At 37.7% G+C, this 27,874-nt stretch overlaps 1 pseudogene; it reads left to right on the top strand.

Moving 5' to 3' along the window:
- Positions 1 to 8,897: 8,897 nt before the first annotated feature.
- Positions 8,898 to 27,874, top strand: part of LOC122096803 — a 156,417-nt pseudogene continuing 137,440 nt past the window's right edge.

Here is a 27,874-nt window from a genome sequence, read left to right as displayed (position 1 = left end):
TTCCCAATGTCAGTAAATAAAGCTTCCTGATTGGACTTGAGGAGCTGCCCAGGATCATTGATTCATCCCTTTTCCCTGCTCTTACCATACTGCCTTTCCATTTAAATTTATTTTCATTTTCAATTTTTGTATTGGTGATTAAATCTAGGGCTTCAATAAGCTAAGAATAGTGATATGCACGTATAGGCTTAGTTTTTCGGGAGGCTGAGAGAGTGAAAATTGCGTTTTCAGGCTAACCCAATCAGAATTCTGTGAGACCTTATCTGAACAGAAGAAGATGTGCATAGTGGTGCGCACCTCTCATCCCAGCACTGATGGGAGAGGAAAATAGGAGGACTGAAATCCAGTTGCACACCTGAGCAAGATATGGACCCTCTCTCACAAACAGTGCAAAAATTTCACAGCTGTTGCTCAATCGTAGACTGGGTATCTAGAAAATACGAGGCCCTGAGTTCAAACCTCAATACCATAAAAAATAAGAGAACCAGTTATGTCTGGAAAGCTTATTAAAAGTAGTGTTTTTTAATGTTTACTGATATTTGGGCTTGCATGCTGGGCCTTGACATTTTCCCACAGAGAAATTTTTCACATATGACTTAAGTTTGTATTTTTTGGGTACAGGTCGACCCATTGTAACAATGAGGTGTACAAAACACTAAGTTGAAAACGAACTTCACAACTTTGGCGGGGTGGGTGGGGGATAATTGAGGTGGGAGGGAAGGAATGGTAGGGGGAATACAAAGGAGGAGGCAACAATGCTCCATGGGAAATATATTCATTACCTTGCTCATGTAATGTAAACCATCTGTACAGCATTTTTACAATTAAAAAATGCAGAAAAAAGACTAAACTTATACTATTGAGCCACAGTCCCACTTCTAGCTTTGTGTGTGTGTGTGTGTGTGTGTGTGTGTGTGTGTGTGTGTGTGTGTGTGTGTGTTTGCATGCCAATATGAGGCTTTAATTCCAGGCCTGGGCCCTGTCCTTGAGCTCTTTTGTTCAAGGGTAGCACTGTACCGCTTGGCCCACCACTCTCTTAAAGGCTTTGTGTGGTGAATGAGATAAAAGTTTCATGAACTCTTCTTGCCCCAGCGAGCTTTGAACTGAGATCCTCTGCTCTCATACTCCTGAATGGTTAGGGTTATGGATGTGAATCATCAGTCTATGGCTAGGAGAACTGTTTTTATAAAATTGTTTTTAAGCAGGAACAATGTGGATGTGCTGGCCTTCTGCAATTTGATGGCATGCTTTTTTTCCTAGAAAGGAATTCCTTTACTAGGAGGCCAGAGGAAACTCGGAAGTCAGAGGAAATACAATCCCCTGTCTCCAGAGGCAGAATCTTTTGCATGATGGTGGTAAGACCATCATCTTCCTTTATCAGAAGAGATATCCATACTAGCTTGAAGGTAACACTATTTTCTTCATCATCTTTATCTTGGTTGAATTACATAAGAAAATTACTTGGTAATACTCACCAAAGCTCACCAGAGATAGGGGGGAATGAAGCTTTAACGTGAGGCATTAGACACTACAGGAATATACCAGAAGGGGCAAGGAGAAATGAGAGTTCATAAATACTGATTTTTATTTAAACAAAATAGGGAGAATACATGATATATGTCAGTACTGGCCAAGCGTGCTCATCGCTTACTAATAAACTAGCATTTAAATGAAGTATTTTCATGATGCTGGACTGCTCAAATTACCTTTGTAGATTCTCTAATCCCTTCACTGTCCCTCCAGCTCAGAGAGCATCTGAGATAACATAAATCTACTACTGGGCAGTGGAAGACAAGTCAGACAGCTGGTGAAGTGTTGACAAGCTGCTCTGCTCCTGTTTCCCACACCGTTCTAGACTTTGCTGTATAGATTTCACAGCTCATGGAAGATGCCTGAGAATACTGATATACTGATGGACCTACCTGTGTGTGTGTGTGTGTGTGTGTGTGTGTGTGTGTGTGTGCATGATAGTACTCATATGCCAGCATGGCTTCTTTTGAGCCTCACAGGTAGAGTTAACCCCTTCTTCCCCAAGTCTCTTGAAAAGATTTGTCTTTTCAACAGATGCAGCAGAGGAGGATATGATTCCTGAATTCTTACCTTGTAGATCAGATGGATCCTTCTATGTGTTCCAATTTATACTTCTGCTAGTGCTAATAATAAACCATTACTGGTACTAATAGCAGCTGGAACTTTTTGAGTACTTTGTCACTAGGTAGTTTTTTTCACATGGGTTAAGCAAATATTTCCCGTAAGAACACTATGACATAGTGTTAAGTATAACATGCTACATACACACACATATACACACACATACATACATATTTGACAGCAGTCTTCGTTATGTAAAGTGGACCATGAACTGTAGAGAAGTTCAATGGAAGCCTCTCAGACACCAGATCCTACAGCCAGCACCTTGGAGGAGGGACTTAGAGGAGTTTGTACAACAAATTGGAGACAAGATGATGTCTTGTGCTTCACTGGCCTGATCTGGATGGACTTACTGGTTTTGCTATCAAAGCACTGTCCACCGCAGCCTAGCCTGTCCTGGCCCCATCCCAACCCCACCTAATCTTTGGCACACAGAAGAACAGCTTTGTGATTTTAGCCACACGTTGGTCTGGCACATGAGGTTGGCTCCATAGAACTTCCAGAGGACAGCAGGAAGATATATAGAAAATAGATTAACTGAGGCCAGAAAGTGCAAGGACTTACTGTTGGTCTCATAACTGGTTAATAGTGGGCTTTATTGACTCCCTGATCTTTCCCCAATGCAGTGGATCTTCTGATCTAGGATACTCAAAATTTCTCCCTTAGAAAAATAATCTAATAAAGACAGAAACAAAGAGGAATTAAAATTCTATATGTAATATTAATTTTTATTCGTCAATTACTAAAATACATGTGGAACATGTCAATTCAAGCAGCATAAAATGACGGTATGAGCTTGACCTCCGTCCCTCTAGTGTGGCTCTCTTGTTCCTCCTTGGGGTGACCACTGATTCTAGTAATTATGTTTCCATGCACAAAGGACAAGCTATTAAAAAGAGACTTCTTGTCCACAGCTACCCAAGGTCGCCCAAACTGCGTAGTAGGAGGCCAAAATTCCATTCACTGTATGGAGATTCAAACTTCTACACTCAGTTTTATTGACCTGAACCAAATCTGCTGGACCCACCTGACTGAGTTGATAGCTCATAATTCACCAAGGAAGATGTCTGCAATAGCTGGAAATCTTCCCTCTGGTTTTCCCACTAGATCACAGTATCAGGTGTGAGGACTAAGGAATTAACCAGGCCTTTTAGAGGTTACTAGACATTGGGTTTTAATTTTTTAATCCCAAATTTTGCTTAAGATCCAATATTGGGCCTACACAGCAACTCCTCAAGTGGAAGTGATGTCCAGAATTTCTGTAAGTGTCCCAGATCCTTTGATTTTCTTTATACTGAATTGTCTTTTTTCCTACAATCCACACCTGTGACCAAATGGGGGCTTTCTTACAACTAGGTCACTGAAGGAAAAACAGTCGATGTAGTTTATACCTAGTTCTGTAGGCATGTTCTGGAATATGGATGCTGCAATCTTAGATTTAGAACTGTTTTGATTCCTTTATCCGGTTTTTAAAGTTTCATCATAGAGGTCCTTCACTTCTTTTGTTAAGTGAATCCCTAGGTATTTTATTTTTTGTGGGGCTATTAAGAATGGAGTTGCTTTCCTGATTTCAGCCACGTTTTTCTCATTGTTGGCATAGAGAAAAGCCATTGTTTTTTGAGGGTTCATTTCATACTCTGCTACTTTGCCAAAGTTTTGAATCAGCTTGAGTAATTTGGGATTAGGTCTGTGGGATTCTCTAAATTCAAGATCATGTCACCTGCAAAGAGGGAGAGTTATACTTCATCTTTCCCTATTTGGACCCCTTTTATATTTGCATATTTTCTTATTCCTGTAGCTAGGCATTCTACTACTAAATTGAAGAGAAGTGGAGAGAGTGGATATCCTTATCTCGTTCCTGAATGAGGAAGAAAAGAAATTAGTTTTACAACATTAAGTATAAGGCTGCCTGTAGGTTTGTCATATACAGTCTTTATTGTATTAAGGAGTGTTCCGTGGATTCCTAATTTTTCCAGAATCTTCATCATAAATGGGTGTTGGATCTTCTCAAATGCTTTTTCTGCATCTATTGAGATAACCACGTGGTTCTTATCTTTGCTCTTGTTGAGGTGATGAATTATAATAATTGATTTATGTATATCGAATCAGCTTTACAAACATGAAATGGAACCAATTTGATCGTTGTTTATGATTTTTTGGATGAATTGTTGAAGTCGATTGGCCAAAATTTTGTTGAGAAATTTTGCATCAATGTTCATCAAAGAAATGGGTGTATAATTCTCTTTCTTTGATGAGTTCCTGCCTGGTTTTATGATGAGGATTATGGGTGATTCATAGAATGAGTTTTGTAGTAAACTTTCTCTTTCCACTTCATTGAAGAGTTGGATGATTATTGGTGTGAGCTCTTCTTTGAAGGCCTTTAAGAATTCCGCTGTAAACCCATCCGTTCTGGGCTTTTCTTAGAGAGGAGGTATCTTATTGCGGTTTCTATTTCAATGATTGATATGGGCCTGTAAACATGGTTTAACTCATGTTGGATTAGTTTCAGCATGTTGATATATGCTAGGAAAGGTCCATTTCTGCGAAGTTCTCAAACTTATTAGCATAAATGTTTGAGAAGTATTCCCTTATAATATTCTGAATCTTGGTTGTTTCTGTGATGATGTTTCCATTCTCATCTCTGAGTTTGTTTATTTGGGTTTGTTCTCTTCTTTTTCTGATAAGATTTGCTAAGGGTGTCTCAATTTTGTTAATTTTTTCGAAGAACCAACTCTTTGTTTTGTTAATCCATTCTATGGGTTTTTTGGATTCTAATTTGCTTACTTCTGATTTAATTTTAATTACATCTTTCCATCTACTGAATTGGAGTTTTTCTTTTTTTTAAATTTAATTTAATTTTATTTGTGAACATACTGTACAGAGGGGTTACAATTACATGGGCAGGATAATGCATACATTTCTTACCAAGCATTGCAGCCTCCTCCTCTGTGTACCCTTCACCTCCCTTCCCAGCCTCCCCCCTCCCCCCCCAATCCCAATCCTTCTCCTTCCTCCTTCCCCCCCTTCTCCCTCCCTCCCTAACCCCCCCCCGCACCGACGTTGTAAAGCTCGTTTTGGACATGACAACTTGTACTTCTCATTGTTGCAACAGGTCCACCTGTATCCTTAAACAACTGGTTTTTCCCCATCTCCTCCACAAGTTATACTGACATCAAATATAGTGAAAGATAGATGAATGAATTGGAGTTTTTCTTGCTGCTCTTTTTCAAGGAGGTTCAGATGTCTGATTAAATTGTTGGTTTCAGATCTCTCCAATTTTTTGATGTAGGAACTCAGAGCTATAAACTTGCCTCTGAGTACTGCATTTGCTGTGTCCCAGAGGAGCTGTTAATTTGTGTTTTCAATTTTGTTGAATATCACAAATATTTGAAGTTCTTTTCTAATCTCTTCCATGACCCACTGGTGATACAGCAGTGTATTGTTCAGCCTCCATGTGTTACTGGACTTTCATTGGTGGCTTTTGAATGCAAGGTATAACTTCAATGTTTCTGAATTTGGACAAATTTGCTTTGTCACCTAAAGTGTGGTCTATTTTAGAAAATGTTCTATATGCTGCTGAATTAAACGTGTATTCTGATGCTCCTGGGTGAAATGTACGGTACATATCTGTTAAATCTAGTTGATCTATGCAGTTATTTAGATGTGTGGTTTCTCTGTTGAGTTTTTGCCGAGTTGATCTATCTAGTAGGGAGAATGGTGTGTTAAAGTAACCAAGAATTAATGTCTTTGTATCAAGGTGAGCTCTGAGGGAATGTAGTGTTTCTTGGATAAATTTGGTTGCTCCGTTGTTTGGCAAATAGATATTTACATTTTTAGTATTGTCCTGTATGAGAGATACCTTAATTAGTATGTAATGACCTTCTTTATATCTTCTCACTACTTTTAATTTGAAGTCTATTTTATCTGATATTAGGATTGCAACTCCTGCCTGTTTATGGGGAGCGGGGGAATTTGCTTGGTAGATCTTGTTCTAGCCATTCACTTTCACCAAAACGTGTTTGTTTATATGGGCACGGTGTGACTCCTGATGGCAGCAGATAGAAGGATCTTGCTTTTTAATTCAACTAGACAGTCTATGTCACTTAATTGGAGAATTAAGTCCGTTCATGTTCAGAGTTAGGACTTAGAGGTATTTTGGAGTTCCTGAGATGCTATGCACCTTGGGGGCTGCAACAACTGGGTTCTTCCTATGGTTCTTGGATTCTCAGTTTTGGTGCATTTTCTTAGCCTTTATTGTGAGTCTTGTTGGTTTTCTATGCATAGGACATCTTTAAGTAACTTTTGTAGGGCTGGTTTGGTGGAGATGTATTGTTTCAATTTTTCTTTGCTATGGAAGGTTTTTATTTGACATTCGATTATGAAGGAGAGTTTAGCTGGGTGCAGTATTCTTGGTTGATAGTTGTCTTTAGGGCATGGCATACATCATTCCAGGCTCGTCTGGCTTTAATTGTGTCTGCTGAGTAACCTGAGGTGATTTTAATTGATTTCCCTTCATAGGTGATTGATCTTTTCTCCTTGACAGCTTTAAGGATCTTTTCCTTGGTCTGAATTGAACCTGTGTAGATTATAATGTGATGGTGGAATGTCCTGTTCTGGTCTGGCCTATTTGGGGTTCTAAAAGCTTCTTGTATCTGAATAGGCCTATCTTTTTGCATGTTTGGGAAATTCTCTGCTAGGATCCTGTTAAACAAATTTCCTAGACCATCAACTTCTGTCTCTAGGTGCTCCTCTACACCCATTGTCCTCAGATTGGTCTTTCTGATGGTGTCTTCCAAATGTTGAATAGTTCTGTAATATTTCTTGGATTTGTCTTGGATAATTGCATGTTCTTTCTCTATAATATCTAGGCTGTTTTCAATCCCCCATATTCGATTTTCTGCATTGTCTAAACTACTCTTAAGACTTTCTATTCTTTTAAATTTCTTTTCCTTCTAATTGGTCGGCTTTGATGGCTTCAAATTCTTTGTTGGAGCTTTGTTTTAGATCTTGTATGAACTTCTTTACTTCCTTAATTTGGTGTTCCGTGTTTATTCTCAAATCACTTAGTTGATTAGTTATGATTTCCTTGTACTCCCATTCCTTCTGTCAGGCTCTATTCAGAATTCCCTGTGTTGTCTCCCTGAATTCTTTCAGCTGTCTGTTTATGGATTCCATGAATGTCTCTATTCATCATTGTCTATTCTCATCCCGCTCTCGCCATTCCTGTGTTACCCATTGGTTAGCTTCCTCACATTCACGCAATTCTCTAGTTGTCTTTGACTGTTCTCAGCCTGCTCACACAATTCCTGTGTTTCTCTTTGAATGTTCTCAGCCTACTCACCCAATCCTGTCTTTCTCTATGTTTGTTCTCAGCGTGCTTACACAATTTCTTTGTCTTTTGCTGTGCAAACCTGCTCGCTCAATTCCTGTATTAATCTTTGTGTAGCTTCCTCATGCTCGTGAGTTTCCTGCATTAATCGTTGGTTTCCCTCCTCTTGCTCCCTATCATGCTCACACTGAGTCCTTTGCAGGTTTTCAATCTTTTCATTCACCATGTTTACCAGTCATGTTTGTAGACCTTTTTGGCAACTCTCCTCTAGGTTATTCATTAACTGTTCTGTCACCTGATTATCATGAGTGGGCGTTGAGCTACCTAGGCTTGCCATTTTTCTTGTGTTTTTTCTGGCTTGTCCTGCCCATTTGTTATTAAAGTAACACAAGGTTTGTGCTAGAACACTATGTCAAGGTAAGCATCAACCAGAGTCCTATAGTTGCACCGTCAAAATGGCTGCAGATCCAATCCAGTTCAACAGATACAATCTATCTAACATCTAACAGCTAAGGATTAATGGGCTAAGAATAACAAAGAAGAATATGGCAAATTAGAAATTATTAAGTTTAAGGAGAAATGTGTGGAAAAATAGGATTAGAGGGCTATGGAGAGGTAAAAAGTGTGAATTTAACCAAGTCCTAATCTCAGAGAGGTAAATTGATTGTACAGAATGATAGGAGAGAGGTTTGGAAAAAAAAGAAAAAAAAACTGGAAAACCAAAATTTAAATTTAAAAAGTGAAACACTTAAAATGATGTAAGTTTAAAGAAATGATATTGAGATAAGAAAAGGGTAGGATGAGAGGAAGGGAGATAGAAAGGCAATATGAAAAACTGAAAAGTAATAATTCTTAAAATTAATAGTTGGAAAATTATATAGGTATAAAGAGACAATACTGATATTAAGAAGTTAAGCCAAAGAGGTTGTGAATTGGGTAATAAATTTCTAGATTGATGTACACAAGGGGGGATAAGTTCTAAAAATCAACGACGACTGCATATCTGGGGATGAGCAGAATGCAATTAAGCTATGTAAAAAATAAAGAGAAAAAAATGAAAAGAATTTTTAAAAAGGACCAAAAGATATGAAGAGATTTTTTAAAAAGCACACAAACATATACAGCAAAAATAAAAAGTATGAGAGAAAAAATGATTAATAGAAAACAATTTTTAATAGAAAAATTTTAAAAATGGTACAAAAAAGAATTGTTTGATTATTTTCGGAGGGGTGAGGTTGGGAAGATCCTGTATGTCTCCTGTGTCCACAATCAGTCTCTTACTGTAGTCTCTGGTCTGTTTGTGGTGTTTGGTATTCCTGTTGCTTGATATTTGATCCTTGTCAGTTCTTGCTGGTGTTGAGTGGAATCTGCTCGCCTGCTGTGTCTGGTGCCTTTGTCCCGGAGACTGTCCGTAAGCATGGCAGCTGAGTCAGCCACCACTGCCGTCACAGCTAGGGTTACTGGTATGTGCTCAGATCTGCCTCCTTGCCTGGATTTTACCTCTCTGGCCAAACTCTCTGTACTGTGATGGCACATTTGGTGTGATTCTTTAGCCTAGGACTCTTCACTTGAACACTAAAACTGCTTTCTATGTGAGAGCTTTTTTAGCCTCCAGCTTCTCTTCTACCATCTTCCTCCAATCTCTCCTTCTAAATAACTTAAAGTATTCCATGGGCACTCTTGATATAGCCTGGTTGGCTGGATGTGCTTCTCAGGCTGATAGAGCTCTTGAACAGTTCCCAGTTTTAGTGGGTCCTGTAGTCCAGGTGTTGGGCTATGGGTCTTGGTCAAGGTCTAGGGGTTCCCACCTTCTGTATTCTCCCTTGAGGGATACATTGTCCCCTCTGGGGTACTCACCCTGGAGATAGTTGTTGTTTCTGTTTGCTGTAGGTCTCTGGTTGCCGCTGCAATCAGAGTTCAGTTGAGATGTTTGTGTGCTTGGCTGGGTGGTGGTGGCTCTGCGTGTTTCTCCTCTGTTTCTGCCTCTGTTGATGCTGTTTGGGTCGGTTCCCTGGGATAGGCCTCTGGCTGAGAGGTGAGGGAGGTGTCTCCATGCAGGTTCTGAGCGTTGGGTTTTGTCTCTGTTTGTGCTCTCCGGATCAGTTTCAATACCTTCCAGGTATTCTGATCTGGCCTTCTGTGGGTGACCTGTGTATTTCTGGGATTACTTCTGTGTGGCCGAGTGGCTTTGTTGGGATTGAGCCCCTTTGTTCGGAGAGTGAGGGGTGGGAGTAGTATCTTTGTGCAGGCTCCTAGCTCAGAGGTTTCTCTGTTCGTTGCAATCAGCAGGTCCAACACTGGTACCTCAGGCATCTTCTGCGAGGGTGATTTTTCAGACAGCCCCCTGTGTCTCTGGGGACTCTGGCAGCCCTCGCCGGGCTGGGCTGGCCACAGCTTGGTGTGTTGCCATGCAGCCAGTAAAGATTGTGGGAGAAGTCTTTGTGCTTCTCAGTTCTGAAATTCTTCCTTTACATTCTCTCTTTCTTTTTTTCTGCCTCCTGTTTTTCTCTGGGTGTTTGTCTTTTTGTTTTTGTCAGTCTCTTGGGGAAATTAAGAGTTGGAACTTGAACTCTTGTTTTAGTTGGAGAGAGCTGTGGCGTTTCCCTACTTTCCTGATGCCATCTTGGTCACCAGTGCTATCTTCGGATCTCCTCGTGGTGAGGTCTTATGTATTTTATTTTATAATAACTCAAATTCTCTCACAACTTACATTAAAATATTTACTCAGACTTCTATGGTAATGTCATATTTTCCTTTGTTATTTGTCTCTTTAACAGAGAAACAAAGAAAACATTTTCAAACTTTCCCTGGGGATTATGGTGCAAGGAGACAAGAGGTTATCTTAAAAGAGCTTAATGTAAATATCCAAATCAGAATTAAATACTTGTTTGGTGGAGCTAAAAATAATGTGTCATTTCAACTTAGATGAAACAGTTTATCCTAATTCCCTATATTTTATTGTTACTCCCTGATTTTATCCTAATACTCCCTGATTTTATCCTAATACTCTGACAGTTGGGAAATAACAGTAACATACAAATTTTCACTAAAATGAGAAAATGACTAAAACGATGACAGAGTTCAAGGATCAAAAATATAGGTGTAGCAAAATATCTGCTGAACAGAAGTGGTAGGTTGTTTATTTCCAACTCATTGTGATCCTTGAACTCTGTAATTTATTTTTTATCATCTCCAGTTGAACATATGAGTTGCCATTTAACCAAGCAATTTATGAATACAACTCATCTTGATCATAGTTCTTCTGCATTCTCACTCATCCTTCCTGACATTTACTTAGTTGTTCTTCCTTATCTTAGTTGTTTGAAATGTACATGGAAGTCAATTTCATTCTCCCCTTCTTCTCTTCATTTGTTTACTGGTCTCTCCTTGGCCCCACCTACCTCTTGCAGTTATGTTTCTTGGTGTTTATTTTGTTAGGCTATCACTTTACCTTTCTAAGGCATTTTGAGCCCTTAAGTATTCCCTTGACTCTGCCACTTGCCTATCATTCCGTGTTTACTTACAGGTTTCATTGTGTATATATACCACATTTTCTTGATTCATTTGTCCATTGAAAAGCACCTGGGATGATTACATTCCATACTGGGTATCCACTTGCTATTCTTTACGTTGAACTGCTTTTTTGGTTAAAGTCACAGAATCCAAACAGATGTCATGTGTCTCCAATCAGTGTCTCTTACTTTCAATGATCTGTTTGTTCTTCAGTTTTCTCATCTGCAAAATGGAGTAATTGGACATACCCATCTTTCCAATACTGGTAAAATTAGAAATTAAATGTCAATATACAAGAAAATAATTGAAACAGTGTCCCGCACATAGTGCTCAATGTTATGTGAATCCATACCATAATTTGCTGATGTTTAAATTGAAGATAAGTAGATGACAATTCTGAACTCTTAAGATTAAGTGAGATGTTGAAGTACCTAACACATAATAAAAGTTCCCTTACTACTTTCATAAAAAGCACTTTTACAGTTTGAAATAACACGCACATGCAGGTGCACGCACCCCACATGCATCCAGTCACGTGTGTCCGAACACACACACACACACACACACACACACACACACACACACACACACACACACACACTCACTCACTCACTTAAGGATTACTAACTCTCAGAAGGCACTTTTAGAAATCTGTGAAGTTGCTAGTAAAAGCATTGGCTCAAGTTTTGCAGGGCAATGTATTTTATTTATGCCTAAGGTCCAAAAGTTGTCCACTTGCAAAAACTGACAGAAATTTACATGATATACTTGGTGTAGCTTTTGAAGTGGCTTATTTATATCATTTTAGAGTAAAGCAACCTACCAATGTCGATAAAGCTTTGCAGCACTCATTTCATTCACCCATTCGAATAATTTTAAAGTCTGTAAGCTTGTCAAGGTGCTGTTGTTTTTCATTTCACTTCCGAACTATCCATGATAATAAACAAGAAGGCCTATATTAAAGGGAATTTATAATAACAGTAATAAAACATTCATACAATTGGAGATAAACTAGCTTTAAAAAATGAGTGGTGGCTGTAAACTTATTCTTTCATATTACCATATTTTGAACTAAAGCATGCAAATGTTTGTGTGTGAGCAGTTGTATTTTTTTATAAATAAGTTTTTTTTGGTTTCATACTTCATGGCAAAAAATATTGAGTAGAAGATACAGAGATTCCCTATATAACCTCTCCGTAAATATCCATGGCCTCCCACACTATCAGTATCTTCTGAGTGGTACATTGTTCCAAATGACACATCATTATCAACTGGTATCCCCCACAGGTTCCATCAGGATTTACTCTTGGTATAAATTTATTCACATTCATGGAATGAACATCACCATGAATCTACCATGATAGCATCAATCTATTTCTCTTTACCTGCCTTCTCATTTCTCCACTCTGTCCCTTGGCCCTTGGTAACTACTGACTTTTCTACTGTCTTCATGGTTTTGCCTTTTTATGCCATGTAGTTGGAAAGGGTACATACATTTAAGAAATAGTACATACATATGTAATATTCCAATTGTTTTCTTTTAACTAGTGATTGCTTAACTTTCCTTCATGGCTATTGCTAGATACTCATTTATATTTTATCACAGATTACTACACTTGATGGGTCACAGCTTATCCATTCAGTTAGTTACTGAAGGGCATCTTGGTTCTTTCCATGTTTAGACTACTATGGATTAACTTGCTGAGAACGCCCACATTCTAATTTTGTTTTAGAGGAATTTTTAGCATTTCTGTGTAAACAGTGAAGAACATGATTTCTGACGAAGCTAAACATTTTCACCATATACCCTTGTCATCATGACCCTTACTCCCAGCATACTTATATAATTGCATTCTCACTGGCAACGAGTAAGTTTCTATTCATGGCCTTCACCATTTGTTGCACTGAATGCTTTGGATTTGGGCCATTTTAATAGGCTTATAGTACTATCTTTTGGATTAAGGTGTTCCTTTGGAGCATTGTTCAGGCATATTTTTCATCCTTGCATATTTTCATAACATACCCTTTAGAATTTTTCAAGTTTTTCTTGGGTTGAATATTAATAGTGCATTTATCAGGATATTCAGACTTTTTATTGGCCTTTAACTATTGTTAATTATTGAATTTCTTACCTTACAATTGTCTTGTGTTTGGAGCGAGTATCATGGAAATCAGCTACACCAGTAGTTCATTCCCTAGTAATAACAAATAAATTTTAAATTTTGATAGAGTTACATCAATAAACTTTGAAAGACATGGTGCACGACAATTATACTATAAGGTGATTTGTTATCATTTTATTTTTATTTTATTTTTTATGAACATATTGTACAGAAGGATTACAATTACATGGGCAGGATAATGCATACAGCCTCATCCTTTGTTTACCCTTCACATCCATTCCCAGCCTCCCCCCTCCCCCCCCACCCAGCCTCCCCCCCCACACCAACGTTGTAAAGCTCATTTTTGACATGACAACTTGTACTTCTCATTGTTGCAACAGGTCCACCTGTATCCTTAAACGACTTGTTTTTCCCCATCTCCTCCACAAGTTATACTGACATCAAATATAGTGAAAGCAGGGGTTATACTGTGGGGGAGGGACATACAAAGCAACAAAGAAATAATCTTATATATGCGTTAGAAACAAATTCATGAAAGAAAAAAATATTAAAATACATATCTAAGGGTTCATTTTCCTAACATCACAGTATCTGACCTTTTCCGCTTGACTCATACATAAAATAGATATTGCAAATAAGGGAAACCATGGACCTATGTTTCTTTGGGCTTGGCTTACTTCACTTAATATAATTTTTCCCAAGTTTTTCCATTTCCTACCAAATGGGTCAATGTCATTCTTTTTGATGGAGGCATAGAATTCCATTGTGTATATATACCACATTTTCTTGATCCATTCATCTACTGAGGAGCATCTGGGTTGGTTCAAGATATTAGCTATGGTAAATAATGCTGCAATAAACATAGTTGTGCTGGTAGGTTTAGTGTAGTCTTGTTTGTAAACATTTGGGTAAATGCCCAAAAGTGGGATTACTGGGTCATAGGGGAGCTCTATGTGAAGTCTTTTGAGGAAACTCCATACTGCTTTCCAAAGTGGTTGAACAAATTTACACTCCAACCAACAATGAAGTAAGGTTCCCTTCTGTCCACATCCCCTCCAGCATCTGTTGTTGTTAGAGTTCTTGATTTTTGCCATTCTAACTGGAGTTAGGTGGTATCGCAAAGTTGTTTTGATTTGCATTTATTTTATGGCTAGGGAGGTTGAGCAATTCTTCATGTGTCTATTGGCCATCCTTCTTTCTTCTTCAGAGAATTTTCACTTTAAGTCTTTAGCACACTTATTTATTGATGATTTGGTGTTGGGGGATTTAATTTTTTGAGTTCCATGTACATTTGAGATATGAGACCCTTGTCTGTTTTATGGCTAGTGAAGATCTTCTCCCAATCCGTAGGTTTTCTATTGATCTTGCTAGCTATGTCCTTTGACATGCAGAAGCTCTGCAACTTCATGCAATCCCATTTGGCCAATCTTTCTTTGATTTGTTGTGTTTCCGGGTCTTTATTCAGAAAATTTGGGCGTGAGACAAGGAGACCTAGGGTTTCTCTTATTCCATCCTGCAAAGTCTTCAGAGTGTCTGCTTTGACTTCGAGGTCTTTGATCCATTTGGAGTTCATTCTGGTGCAGGGTGATATATAAGGATCTAGCTTAATTTTCCACAAGTTGTTAACCAATTTTGCCAGCAACATTTACTGAAGAGGCTGTCTTTGTTCTATTCTATTGTTCTAGCTCCGTTATTGAAGATTAGATGGCTATAGGTCTGTAGGTTCATTTCTGGGTTTTCAATTCTATTCCATTGGTCCTGAGGTCTGTTCTTGTGCCAATACCAAGCTGTATTGATTACTATGGCTTTATAGTAGAGTTTGAAATTTGGTATTGATATTCCTCCAGCTGTGTTCTTTCCGTTGAGGAGCGTTTTTTGCTATTCGGGGTCTTTTATAGTTCCATATGAATTTTTGATTGCCTCTTCTTTTCCTTGAAGAATTAGGTTGGAATTTTGATAGGTAGCCCATTGAATTTGTAGATAACCTTGGGAAGTATTGCCATTTTCACGATGTTAATCTTTTCAATCCAGAAGCAAGGGAGTTTTTACCACTTTCTAGGTTCTGTTTTGATTTCCTTTTTCAAGCTTTTAAAGTTTTTATCATAGAGGTCCTTCACTTCTTTGGTTAAGTTAATTCCTAGGTATTTTATTTTTTGTGGGGCTACTACCAATGGAGTTGCTTTCCTAATTTCAGCCACACTTTTCTCATTGTTGGCATACAGAAAAGCCATTGATTTTGGGGGGTTAATTTTATACCCTGCTATTTCGCCAAAGTGTTGAATCAGCTTGAGTAATTTGGGAGTGGAGTCTATGGTATTCTTTAAATAAAAGATCATGTCCTCTGCAAAGAGGGAGAATTTTATTTCTCATTTCCCTATTTGGATCCCCTTTATGTCTGCCTCTTGTCTTATTGCTGTAGCTAGGCATTCTAATACTAGATTGAAGATAAGTGGAGAGAGTGGACATCCTTGTCTTGTTCCTAAGTTAAGAGGAAATGGCTTTAGTTTTTCACAATTAGGTATAATGCTGGCTGTAGGTTTGTCATATATAGCATTCATTGTATTGAGGAATGTTCCATGGATTCCTAATTTTTCCAAAACCTTCATCATAAAGGGGTGTTGGATCTTTTTGAATGCTTTTTTCTGCGTCTATTGAGATAACGATGTTTTTCTTATCCTTGCTCCTGTTGATGTGATGAATAATATTAATTGATTTGCATATATTGGACCAGCTTTGCATCCCTGAAATGAATCCTGTTTGATCGTGGTGTATGATATTTTGGATGAATTATTGAAGGAGTTTGGCTGAAATTTTGTTGAGAAGTTTTGCAACAATAGTCATCAAAGAAATGGGTCTATAGTTCTCTTTGATGAGTCCCTGCCTGGTTTTGGGATGAGTGTGATGATGGCTTCATAGAATGTGTTCGGTAGTGAACTTTCTCTTTCAATTTCATTGAAGTGTTGAAGGAGTATTGGTGGAAGCTCAACTTTGAAGGCCTTGTAAAATTCCGCTGTAAAACCATCTGGTCCTGGACTTTTCTTAGCTGAGAGGTCTCTTATTGCTGTTTCTATTTCCATGCTTGATATGGGCCTGTTAAGATGGTTTAACTCATCTTGGTTTAGTTTTGGCATGTCAATATTTGTTAGGAAACGATCCATTTCTGTCATGGTGTCAAACTTATTAGCATAAAGTTTTGAGAAGTATTCCCTTATAATGTTCTGAATCTTGGTTGTTTCCGTGGTGATGTTTCCATTCTCATCTCTGAGTTTATTTATTTGTGTCTATTCTCTTCTTTTTCTGATAAGATTTGCTAAGGGTCTGTCAATTTTGTTAATTTTTTCGAAGAACCAACTCTTTGTTTTCTTGATTCTTTCTATAGTTTTTTGGATTCTAATTCATTTAATTCTGATTTAATTTTAATTATTTCTTTCCATCAAATGGATTGGGGTTTATCTTGCTGCTCTTTTTCAAGGCGGTTTAGATTTGTCATTAAATTGTTGGTTTCAGATCTCTCCAATTTGTTGATATAGGAGCTCAGAGCTATAAACTTGTCTCTGAGTACTGCCTTTGCTGTGTCCCAGAGGAGCTGGTAATTTGTGTGTTCATTTTTGTTGAATAGCATGAACATTTGAATTTCCTTTCTAATCTCTTCCATGACCCACTCATGATTCAGCAGTTTGTTGTTCAGCCTCCATATTTTATCGGACTTTCTTTGGTGGCTTTTGGAGTTGAGTTCTAATTTTATTCCCTTGTGGTCAGAGAGAATGCAAGGTATAACTTCAATGTTTCTGAATTTAGAAAAATTTGCTTTGTGGCCTAAAATGTGGTCTATTTTAGAAAACGTTCCATGTGCTGCTGAGAAAAACGTGTATTCTGATGATGCTGGGTCAATGTTAGGTAGATGTCTTTTAAATCTAGTTGATCTATGCAGCTGTTTTGATCTGCGGTTTCTCTGTTGAGTTTTTGCCGAGTTGATCTATCTAATGGGGAGAGTGTTGTGTTAAAATCCCCAACAATTAATGTCTTTGGATCTATATGGGATTTGAGGGAAAGTAGTGTTTCTTGGATGAATTTGTGTGCTCCATTGTTTGCCGAATGGATATTTAGAATTATAATATCCTCCTGAAGGAGAGATCCCTTAATTAGTATGTAGCGACCTTTTATTTATCTCTTCTCATGAATTTTAATTTGAACTCTATTTTATCTGATATTAGGATTGCAACTGCCGCCTGTTTATGGGGGCCGTTTGCTTGGTAGATTTTGTTCCAGCCTTTAACATTGAAAATGTGTTTGTTTGTTTTTTACAGGCAAGATGTGACTCCTGAAGGCAGCAGATAGAAGGATCTTGTTTTTTTAATGTTAAGTCCGTTAACATTAAGACATAGGACTGAGAGGTATTTGGGAGTTCCTAGCATGTTATCCATCTTCTTGGGGGCTGCGAAAACTGGGTTCTTCCTATGGTTCTTGGATTCTCAGTTTGGGTGCAGTTTCTTGGCTTTTTTTGTAGTCTTGTTGGTTTTCTATGTGTAGGACATCTTTAAGAATCTTTTGTAGGGCTGGTTTGGTGGAGATGTTTTGTTTCAATTTTTCTTTGCTATGGAAGGTTTTTATTTGGCCTTCAGTTATGAAGGAGAGTTTAGCTGGGTACAGTATTCTTGGTTGATAGTTGTTTGTTTTTAGGGTATGGCATACATCATTTCAGGCTCTTCTTGCTCTGATTGTCTCTGCTGAGAAATCTGAGGTGATTCTTATTGTTTTCCCTTTATAGCTGATTAATCGTTTCTCCTTTACAACTTTAAGCATCTTTTCCTTGGTCTGAGTTGATCCTGTGTGGATTATAATGTGACGGTGGGATGTCCTATTCTGCTCTGGTCTATTTGGGGTTCTAAAAGCTTCTTGTATATGAATAGGCCTATCTTTTTGCATGTTTGGGAAATTATCTGCTAGGATCCTGTTAAACAAATTTCCTAGACCATTAACTTCTGTTTCTCGGTGCTCCTCTACACCCATTACCCTTAGATTAGGCCTTCTGATGGTGTCTTCCAAGTGTTGGATAGATCTATCATATTTCTTGGACTTGTCTTGGATGGTTGTACGTTCGTTCTCTATAATATCTTGGCTGACTTCAATCCCTGAGATTCGATCTTCTGCATGGTATAACCTGCTGTCAAAAGTTTCTTCTTTGTTTTTTTATGTCTTTTCCTTCTAATTGGTCAGCTTTGATGGCTTCAAATTCTTTGTTGAAGCTTTGTTTTAGATCATGTATGGACTTCTTTACTTCCTTTTTTTTGGTGTTCAGTGTTTATTGTCAAATCACTTGGTTGATTGGTTATGGTTTCCTTGGACTCCCCTTCCTTCTGTTGGGTGCCATTCAACATTCCCTTTATGGTCTCCCTGACTTCCTTCAGCTCTTTGTTAATGGATTCCATGAATGTCTTTAATGATCTTTATGTATTCTCTTCCTGCTCTCTCAATTCCTGTATTCCTCTTTGATTAGCTTCCTCCCGTTCGTGGGATTCCTGTAGTTCTCTTTGAGTGTTCTCAGCCTGCTCACGCCATTCCTGTCTTTCTCTTTGAGCATTCTCAAGCTGCTCACGCAAATCCTTTATCAGTTTTTGAGTAGCTTCCTCACGCTTATGATATTCCTGAATAAACTTTTGGATTGCCTCCTCTCTCTCCCTATCACGCTCATACAGAGTCCTTTTTATGTTTTCAATCTTTTCATTTAACATGTTTGCCAGCAGTGTTTGTATAGCTATTTGGGAACTCTCCTCTGGATTATTCATTATCTGTTCTGCCCCTGATTATCAAGATTGGGAATTGAGATACCCGGACTTACCATTTATCTTGTGTTTTCACGGCTTCCTCTGCCCATTTGAGATGAAAATAGCACCAGTTTTGTGCTAGAACACTATCTTAAAGCAAGCATCAACCAAAGTCTGAATTTGCACAGTCAATAGTCTACAGATACAATGTAGTTAAACAGATACATCTTTTCAACATCAAACAACTATATAGTAAGGGGCTACGAACCACAAAGAAGAATTTGGAAACCAAAAATTATTAGATTTAGTTAGAGATGTGGGTAAAAAATAGGAATAGATTGATGTGGGTAGGCACAGGTAGGGTTAACTAAGTCCTAATCTCAAAGCAGGAAATAGGTTGGGTAGGATGAAAGTAGAGAGAGAGAAAAAAAGATGAAAGGGAAAGGGAAAAGAAAAGAGACCAGAAAAATAGAAAAGTAAAAATTAATAATATTCTGCAGAATCGAAAACAATCTAGAGAAGAACGTGAATATATTGAGAGACAGGGAGGGATATAAAGGAAATGTGAATAACTTAAAAATAAATATGCTTGAAATATTATATAGGTATAAAGAGTTAGTACTGCTATTAAAGAATTTAAGTCTCAGAGGTTTTGAATTGAGTAATAAATTTGTGGCTTAAGTGTGTACACAATGTGGGATATGGTCTAAGAGACAACTACGGGTTTATCTGAGGATGTGCAGGACAAGAATTAAGTTGCTTAAAGAAGAACGAAAGAGAGGAAATGGTGAAAAGGATAAGAAAGGAAGAAAAAAAGATCAGAACTTCAGTAGAGCTAAACAAAAAACAAAAAATAATTGAAGAAAAAAAAGAGAAAGAAAAAAAAAAGAAAGAAAAACGCACACCCTCGTATCCCTAAAATAAAAATTATAAGAGGAAAATTAAGTTACTGGAAAACAATTTTTTTTCAAAAAAGGCAAAAATTAAAGATTAAAAAAAGTTTTAGAAAAGAAAATTTTTATATATATATAAGGTACAGAAGAAGAAGAAGAAGAAGAAGAAGAAGAAGAAGAAGAAGAAGAAGAAGAAGAAGAAGAAGAAGAAGAAGAAGAAGAAGAAGAAGGAGAAGGAGAAGGAGAAGGAGAAGGAGAAGGAGAAGGAGAAGGAGAAGGAGAAGGAGAAGGAGAAGGAGAAGGAGAAGGAGAAGGAGAAGGAGAAGGAGAAGAAGAAGAAGAAGAAGAAGAAGAAGAAGAAGAAGAAGAAGAAGAAGAAGAAGAAGAAGAAGAAGAAGAAGAAGAAGAAGAAGAAGAAGAAGAAGAAGGAGAAGGAGAAGGAGAAGAAGGAGAAGAAGGAGAAGAAGGAGAAGAAGGAGAAGAAGGAGAAGAAGAAGAAGAAGAAGAAGAAGAAGAAGAAGAAGAAGAAGAAGAAGAAGAAGAAGAAGAAGAAGAAGAAGAAGGAGAAGAAGGAGAAGAAGAAGAAGAAGAAGAAGAAGAAGAAGAAGAAGAAGAAGAAGAAGAAGAAGAAGAAGAAGAAGAAGAAGAAGAAGAAGGAGAAGAAGAAGGAGAAGAAGGAGGAGAAGAAGAAGAAGAAGGAGAAGAAGGAGAAGAAGAAGGAGGAGAAGAGGAGAAGAAGGAGAAGAAGGAGAAGAAGAAGAAGAAGAAGGAGGAGAAGAAGGAGAAGAAGGAGAAGAAGGAGAAGAAGGAGAAGAAGGAGAAGAAGGAGAAGAAGGAGAAGGAGAAGGAGAAGGAGAAGGAGAAGAAGGAGAAGAAGAAGGAGAAGAAGAAGGAGAAGAAGAAGGAGAAAGAAGAAGAAGAAGAAGAAGAAGAAGAAGAAGAAGAAGAAGAAGAAGAAGAAGAAGAAGAAGAAGAAGAAGAAGAAGAAGAAGAAGAAGAAGAAGAAGAAGAAGAAGAAGAAGAAGAAGAAGAAGAAGAAGAAGAAGAAGAAGAAGAAGAAGAAGAAGAAAGAAGAAGAAGAAGAAGAAAAGTTCTTTCATTTTTTTGGGAGGGATGGGAAAAATCCTGTATCTCACTTGTGTCAGTAACCAGAGTTTTATTGGAGTCTCTGATCTGCTTGTGGTCCTATGGCTTGGTTGGTTTCTCAAGTCAGTTTGTTCGAACAGGCAGAAAAATGCTCTGCTTTACCTAGGATTTTACGATCCTCCTCCCAGGCTAGTTCAATAGGAGGCAGATCTGCTTTGAGTATCACAAAAGAGGGAGATGCAGTGATGAGGCTAGGTTCTGGGTAGAGTTGAGGCCTTTCGACAAACAGTAGATTTTCCCAGGGGCTAGTTTGTGAAAAACTCAAAGAGCCCAGCCTGGAGCCATTCTCAAGGTTTCTGTTTACTGAATTTCAATTGATTGTCGATGCTGCTAAAGGGAGGGGCAGCCTCTGGCTCTTATTACCCAGTGAAGAAAGCTACTCCTAGGGCTGGCGCCCAAGCTGGGTGACTTTTCCCTGGGTGGAGCTGAGTCTGGCAGGTCACGCCGCCGTTCAGTTGTTGTGACCTGCTAAATGACTCATTTTATTCCAAGGCTTGAGTTGGAGCTAGCAGCTCCCCCAAACTTTGTTGGTATCCAAGATGGAGATCTCCAGTACTGGGGGTAGAGGGGTGGCCTTCCCTCCTCTGCTCCCTGACAAGGAGTGAGGACGTCAGGCTTCTACTCATGCCGAGTCTTGGTTCCTGGTTCGTCTCTGGTCTGCAAACTGCAGGATGAAGATGTCCGCTCCTTGTCGGTTATTGCTGCTGTTGAGTAGAATCCGCTTGCCCATGCATCTGGCTCTTTGTCTCAGACTCTCTGTGATTCAGGTATGGCGCCTGTGGTCTCCGCCGCCATTGCTGCTGCCGCCGTGGCAACTGCTGGCAAGAGCTCAGATCTGTCTCCTTGCCTGGATTTTCCCTCTCTGGCCTGACTCTCTGTCCTGTGATGGCACACTTGGTGTGATTCTCTGGCTTAGGACTGTTCACTGGAACTCTAAAACTGTTTTCTAAGCGAGAGCTTGTTTAGACTCCAGCTTGTCCTCTGCCATCTTCCCAGAACTCTCCTGTAAGGTGATTTTCTTTTTAATCAAAACTAATTCTATTGGAAATAACATTTAAACTGAGATCTGAGAATCATGGTTTCATGGTTTCATAGTCTGAAGCCAGTCTGGTTAGGAATGTGTGTCAGACTGTTATTTTCACTAAACCAAAAAAGGCTGAAAGTGGAGCTATTCTCAAGTGGTAGAGGACTAGCCTTGAGAAAACTCTGGGTCAGTGCCCAGGCCTTGAGTTCATTTTCCAGGACTGGCATAAAAAATACAGTTTGCTATCTTCTCACAGATCTAAGGAAGTCTCTCTACTTTTGGAAATTTCTGACAATGCAAAGCACTTTATTTTACATTTGAAAAATAACCCACAGTTTTCCAAGGCTAGCTATCTTTAGGAATGCACAAAACAGTTAATTTTTGCTGGATCATTATGGTAGGTTAAACAATGGTCTCCCAAGAAATAGTTACATTCTAATCCTTAGTAGCTGTGCATGTTTGTGGTAGAGACGGAGAAGATTTAATTAAGAATCTTGAGACTGTGTTTCTTTGGGCCTGGCTTACTTCACTTAATATAATTTTTTAAGTTTTTCCATTGCCTAAGAAATGGGGCGATGTCATTCTTTCTGATGGAGGCATAGAATTCCATTGTGTATATGTACCACATTTTCTTGATCCATTCATCTACTGAAGGGCATCTGGTGGATCATTCAAATAGATCCCTCATGGATACAATCATGACTGTCCTCAAACTAAACACAGAGAAATATAGTTTCAATATTTCCTTCATTTGTGGTAGCTACAATTTGCCTATAATTTTCTGGAGCATAAGCAGTGGGTGAGACATGGGTTACAAATGAATTAACTGAAGTTTATTAAACTCTATGATAGAGACTGCAAATAAAATAATTCTTTAAAAAAACTCTAAAGGTTTTTAAAAAGTCAAAGTCCAACAAAATAAGTGCCTGAAAATGTATTCTTGTAAGAGGGGCAATTGTAGTCAAGTGGAGGAGTAAAAGAATGGAGAGGGAAGGGATAGAATACAGGCAAGTATTAATTGTATATACCACAGAATTGAGAACTGAAAAGGAAGGAGTGGGCCAAAGGTGTTGATGATGTTGAAGTGATGACACAGATTAAGATGCATTGTACACATAAACTGCTGGGTTAAATGCAAACAAATTTAGTACATAACGTAAAAATAAGATAAATGAGGGAAAAGGTGTGTTGGGAGTATTTTTACAAAAGAGTTTCCATTCACCAAAGCAAAGGTATATTTCATTCAAGAGGGGGTGATGTAATAAAAGCAGGTGATGTGATGAAAGCAGTTATGGTGATATGCTTTAGTGATAGAATATACCACAAAGAAAGAAATTTTAATAGTCACTAGAAGCTGGAAAAAATAAGCTAACAATTTTCATTCAGCCTCCAGAAAGAACCTGTTCGACGTTTTCTAGTTATTTTGGAGATGGAATCTCATAGACTTTTTTGCTCAGATTGGCTTCAAACTGCCATGCTGTAAATCCTGTATAGGAAGGATTACAAATATGAGCTACTGATACCTGGTTTACCAGGGTTTTTGTTTGGTTTTGTTCTGTTTTTACATCAAATTGCTACTTGGCCCATTATTTCGAGCCTCCTTCACTTTTTATCATTTTCCATCATTCTTGTTTTATATCACTGGTACGAGTTTATATGGCTCAATTTTAGAGAGCTCTTCAAGTAAAAGTTACTACTTTTCTAAGAAATTCGATAAGCTTCATTATACTGCTTTCTGTTGGAAAGCTTTAAATAATCCTTGCCCAATAAAATTTTTGTTATCCAGGACAATAGATTATTACATGCAAAATAAAAATTTTGGGATAGTACTCCAAAAATAGGGCATTTTATTTTGAAATAAATGATCTATTACATGCTCTCAGAGTGTATTGCAAGGACTAAAAGAAATCTCTAGGGAAGGAGTTAAACAGAGACCTTAGTAGTGTTTTGAGCAGCAGTATTATTTTGATTCTATTTTATTTTTTCTTTGAATATGGTCAGTTTCCAACTCTACAGCTTACCTAAGTATGGTCAATTTCCTGTGTTCAGTTTTTATTGTAGTTTACCCCTTAACTGAGTATACTGACTATTTCATTTTAGCACTCTTAAATACAGTTTATTTTTTTTATTCTTGACTTTGCATTATATTCACAAATAGCATTGTTGAAAGGGCAACTCCTTTGTACTACTAAAAGATTAAAATAAAATTTAAAATAAAATCCCAAAGTTCAATCAGTTTCTAAGTTGTTAAACCCTTGGTTGGCAGAAAAGTGGCACATCTGGAGAAAATATGGAATATCTGAATTCCTGAGTGATGTCCTATTATAATACTTAATGTAGGAGTAAACTTTTTCTGAGGATTGTGAACCATTCTAGAAAATGTTCTAACAATGAAGGGATGATGACTGACATCTGAAGGTGGACAACCTTCTAAGTTTCATCCCTTAAGTGGTTGGACTTGATGATTTACCAATGTGTATCAGATGACTGAATTACATATTTTTGAGAAAAATTCCCACAGATGTCCAAAAGAGTTAAGTTTGAGAATAAAATTGTCTTTTCCCTATAGTTGGGCAAAAAATGTAATGGGGAACAGTATTTAAGAAGCTAAGAGGAGTTGCAAATGTGAAGTCCAATGACCAGTAAATAGTTAACGCAAATCTGAACTTTTTGTGATTCCTAGTCCAATTTGCGTTCTTTTTAGATGGCTTTTTTCTAAGTTTCAGTAGCAGTTTCTGGATATAGTGAAATTTGTTGACCATATATAAGGTAAAGTTCCCAAAGTTCCTCCTTTTCTTCAAGGACCTGATCTGGAAACAGTAGAGGAGGAGATCATCTGTCCCAATTTAAGGTCTCCCCTTCCAAGGAAAATTCCCCAAATCTGAACACTTTTATTTGAGTGGGGTAGGGTCACAAGGTTACTCATTGGAGGCCATGTGAATCAAAATATCTACTATCCTGGTAGATATTGGTTTTTCAGTTAAATTAATTTTGCAGCAAGAAATGAACTTGACAAATGGTTAATTATTAAGGGTGATATGGGTTCTCAGATCCAAGTTGGAGAGTGGATATCATTGTTAAAAAAAATAGACAATTGGGTTTTCAGTATTCCTTTAGGGGAGCTCTGGATGTTTGGATCACCATACTTTTATTATCATTATTATTGTGAAAATATCGTACAGAGGGGTTACAATTTCTTATCCAGCATTATTGCCTCCTCCTTTGTTTTCCCATACCATCCCTTCCCCTCTCTACCCATCCACCCGCACAACCTGTACCACCCCCTCACCCCACACCCCACCCCACCAACATTGTAAAGTTTATTTTTCAACGTAACATCTTGTATATCTCATTGTAGTAATGGGTACACTTGTAACCCTATTTAAACAGTTTGTTTTTCCCTTTCCCCTCTACCAATTATATCAACATCAAACAGTGAAAGCAGGGATCATACCCTGGGGAAGGTATATAAAAAGCAACAAAGGAATCATCTTATAAGTATGTTGCAAACAATCGCAATAAAGAAAAAAATTTGAATCCTTATCTTGGGGTTCATTTAGCTTAACATCAACGTATCTGATAGTTTTTGTTTGTCTCAGACATATACTAGTTATTGCAAATAAGGGAAACCATGGGACATATATTTATTTAGGCCTGGTTTACTTCACTTAATATGTTTTTTTCCAAGTCTTTCCATTTCCTAACAAATGGGGCAATGTCATTTTTCTTTCTGATGGAGGCATGGAATTACATTGTGTATATATAACACATTTTCTTGTGGATCACCATACTTCTTGATGACATCTGAAAACAGCTACCAAATGTGATGACAGGTCAGATTTATAGCTAAAAGCATTGGATATGTTGCAACTCGACAGGCTACAAGTGACAATTTCTGAAAGGGAATTTATGGTCTGGGTGGTATGGATTATGATGATGAATCACTCTATGATTTCAAAATTATCATGATGACCTATAACCAAGAAGTGTAAGTATTTGTTGAAGCTAGTGGCATTTGTTGATGACATTGGTGAAGTTAAATTTCTCAGTGTTCACATTCTTCAGAAACACTGAAATACCAGAGAAGGGACACAAATGATCATCTTTTTGGCTTCCCTCTTTAAGCCCATCCTCCTCCTCGTGAAGACATCAGAGAACTACACAAATAGTTCCAGGGTCACCCCTTTGATGTTGGTGGAAGATGAGGAGGGGTTTTACATTGATGACAAGCTTCTCAGTCTCAGATATGATTGTGCCACCCATGGGCTCAAACTGGAACATATAGTCTATGTAGTTGTTCAGAAAGGTCACATTAATGACCATCGTATGCACTTTGTCAGAGTTAAGGCATGTCTGTTTACCAGGTACCCAATAATATCCCAATATATTTGCTTTGACCTTCACTGTTGCGTCTTGAAGACTTGGTGGAACTTTATGCAGAGGAGTAGAGGATCTACCAATTTTGAAATTCCATTAGGTATTAATTTCTTTGCACAAAATGGGTCCTATTTGTTTATACAGAAATCCTATTACTTTGTGTCATTTCATTTGATAAAATATATCAAATGTCATCACTCTCTATGATTGTGAGCATGAGGAAATGAGTAAATCTACCTTGTTTGTAAAATGACTTGGATCTGTTCCCAGTTCATACAAATTTCTTCTTACCATCAACTTTTGAATATGATACTTCTGCTTTGTTGATCTCATTAAGCACCTTTGGAAACAAAGAACTTGATGGAGAGTACCTAGAAGGGTCATCACCACTCTTGAAACATCAAAGGAATCTGGCAATGAAGGAGCAAGCATCACAGTTAACCAGTGTTCCCCATAAATTTATTTTGGTACATCATACAACATGAGGGAGGGAATGGTAGTTTTAGACTACTTTGTCATAACAATGATAATCTCCCCTTTATTAAAGGAAGGGAAGAATCAAGCTTGAATTTTTACTGGGAAACCTCATCTAGCTAGTTTTATTTTTTAAAAGATGCTCTGTTTTGTATATGAAATTGTAGCTTATTCCAATCCCCTGAATTACAAGTAAGTGTTCAAAATAAAGACCTAGTCATGCTGTCTCCTCTACTAACCTCCCTAAAATGAAAGGCCCTTTCTCTTTTTGTTTTTGTTATCTCTAAAAATTTCTTTGGTGTCAACAGGCTGTTCTGATGAAATTCAGTTGACACCTGTTTTTATTGTATTCAGGCCACCGTTTCCGCAGGTGTCTTCATTTGGTTGTCAAAAGGCATTTCAACCATCCAACCTGTGTAAAAGTAAACTCAACTGAAATATACATGTTTATAACTGAGACAAGTTTATTGATGAAAAACATAAGTTTAAATGATTTTGTAGTAATAAGTTCTGCACATTTAACCTAGTTAAATCCAGATGATTTATTATCTAATATCTGTAGGTGCAATGGCTAGAGTTAAATGAGAATGTAGTCAGTTGATTGCATTAAGGTTTATTAAATGCCAATTATTTAACAGTCACTATGTTTAACATTGAAAAAGTCAAGTAAATTAAATATATTAATAGCTTTAATTTATGTAAACTTTTAATTCATGATACTAGTTTTACAATATCCATCTAAATTTTATCAATGCATAAGGTTTCAAGAGTTAGGTAATATATTCAATGGCATAAAGAAGTCAGGCCCAGAGTTGAAATATACCCAAGACTAATCCTTGTGTTCTTCATGCTACCTTATTTTACCTCTCAGAATCTCAAAATCTAAACTTTTACAACTTTATCAAAGACATTCACTTAGTATTTGCAGTCTAAGTTGCTATTTTTATAACTTTACACATGGCCATGTTTCATAACTGAATGGAAGGTAAATAGTTTGGAGTAGTCACACTTCTTTGAATCCTATATTTTATCAATTGAAAAAGAAGTAGGTTTCAAAGAAGTTTAGATGGTTTGGAAGA

This window comes from Dipodomys spectabilis, unplaced genomic scaffold, assembly GCF_019054845.1.
Source record: "Dipodomys spectabilis isolate Male_0828 unplaced genomic scaffold, ASM1905484v1 ptg000391l, whole genome shotgun sequence".
Lineage (NCBI taxonomy): Eukaryota > Metazoa > Chordata > Mammalia > Rodentia > Heteromyidae > Dipodomys > Dipodomys spectabilis.
The sequence above is the reverse complement of the archived record's forward strand: the minus strand, read 5'-3'. Positions and strand labels throughout refer to the sequence as shown.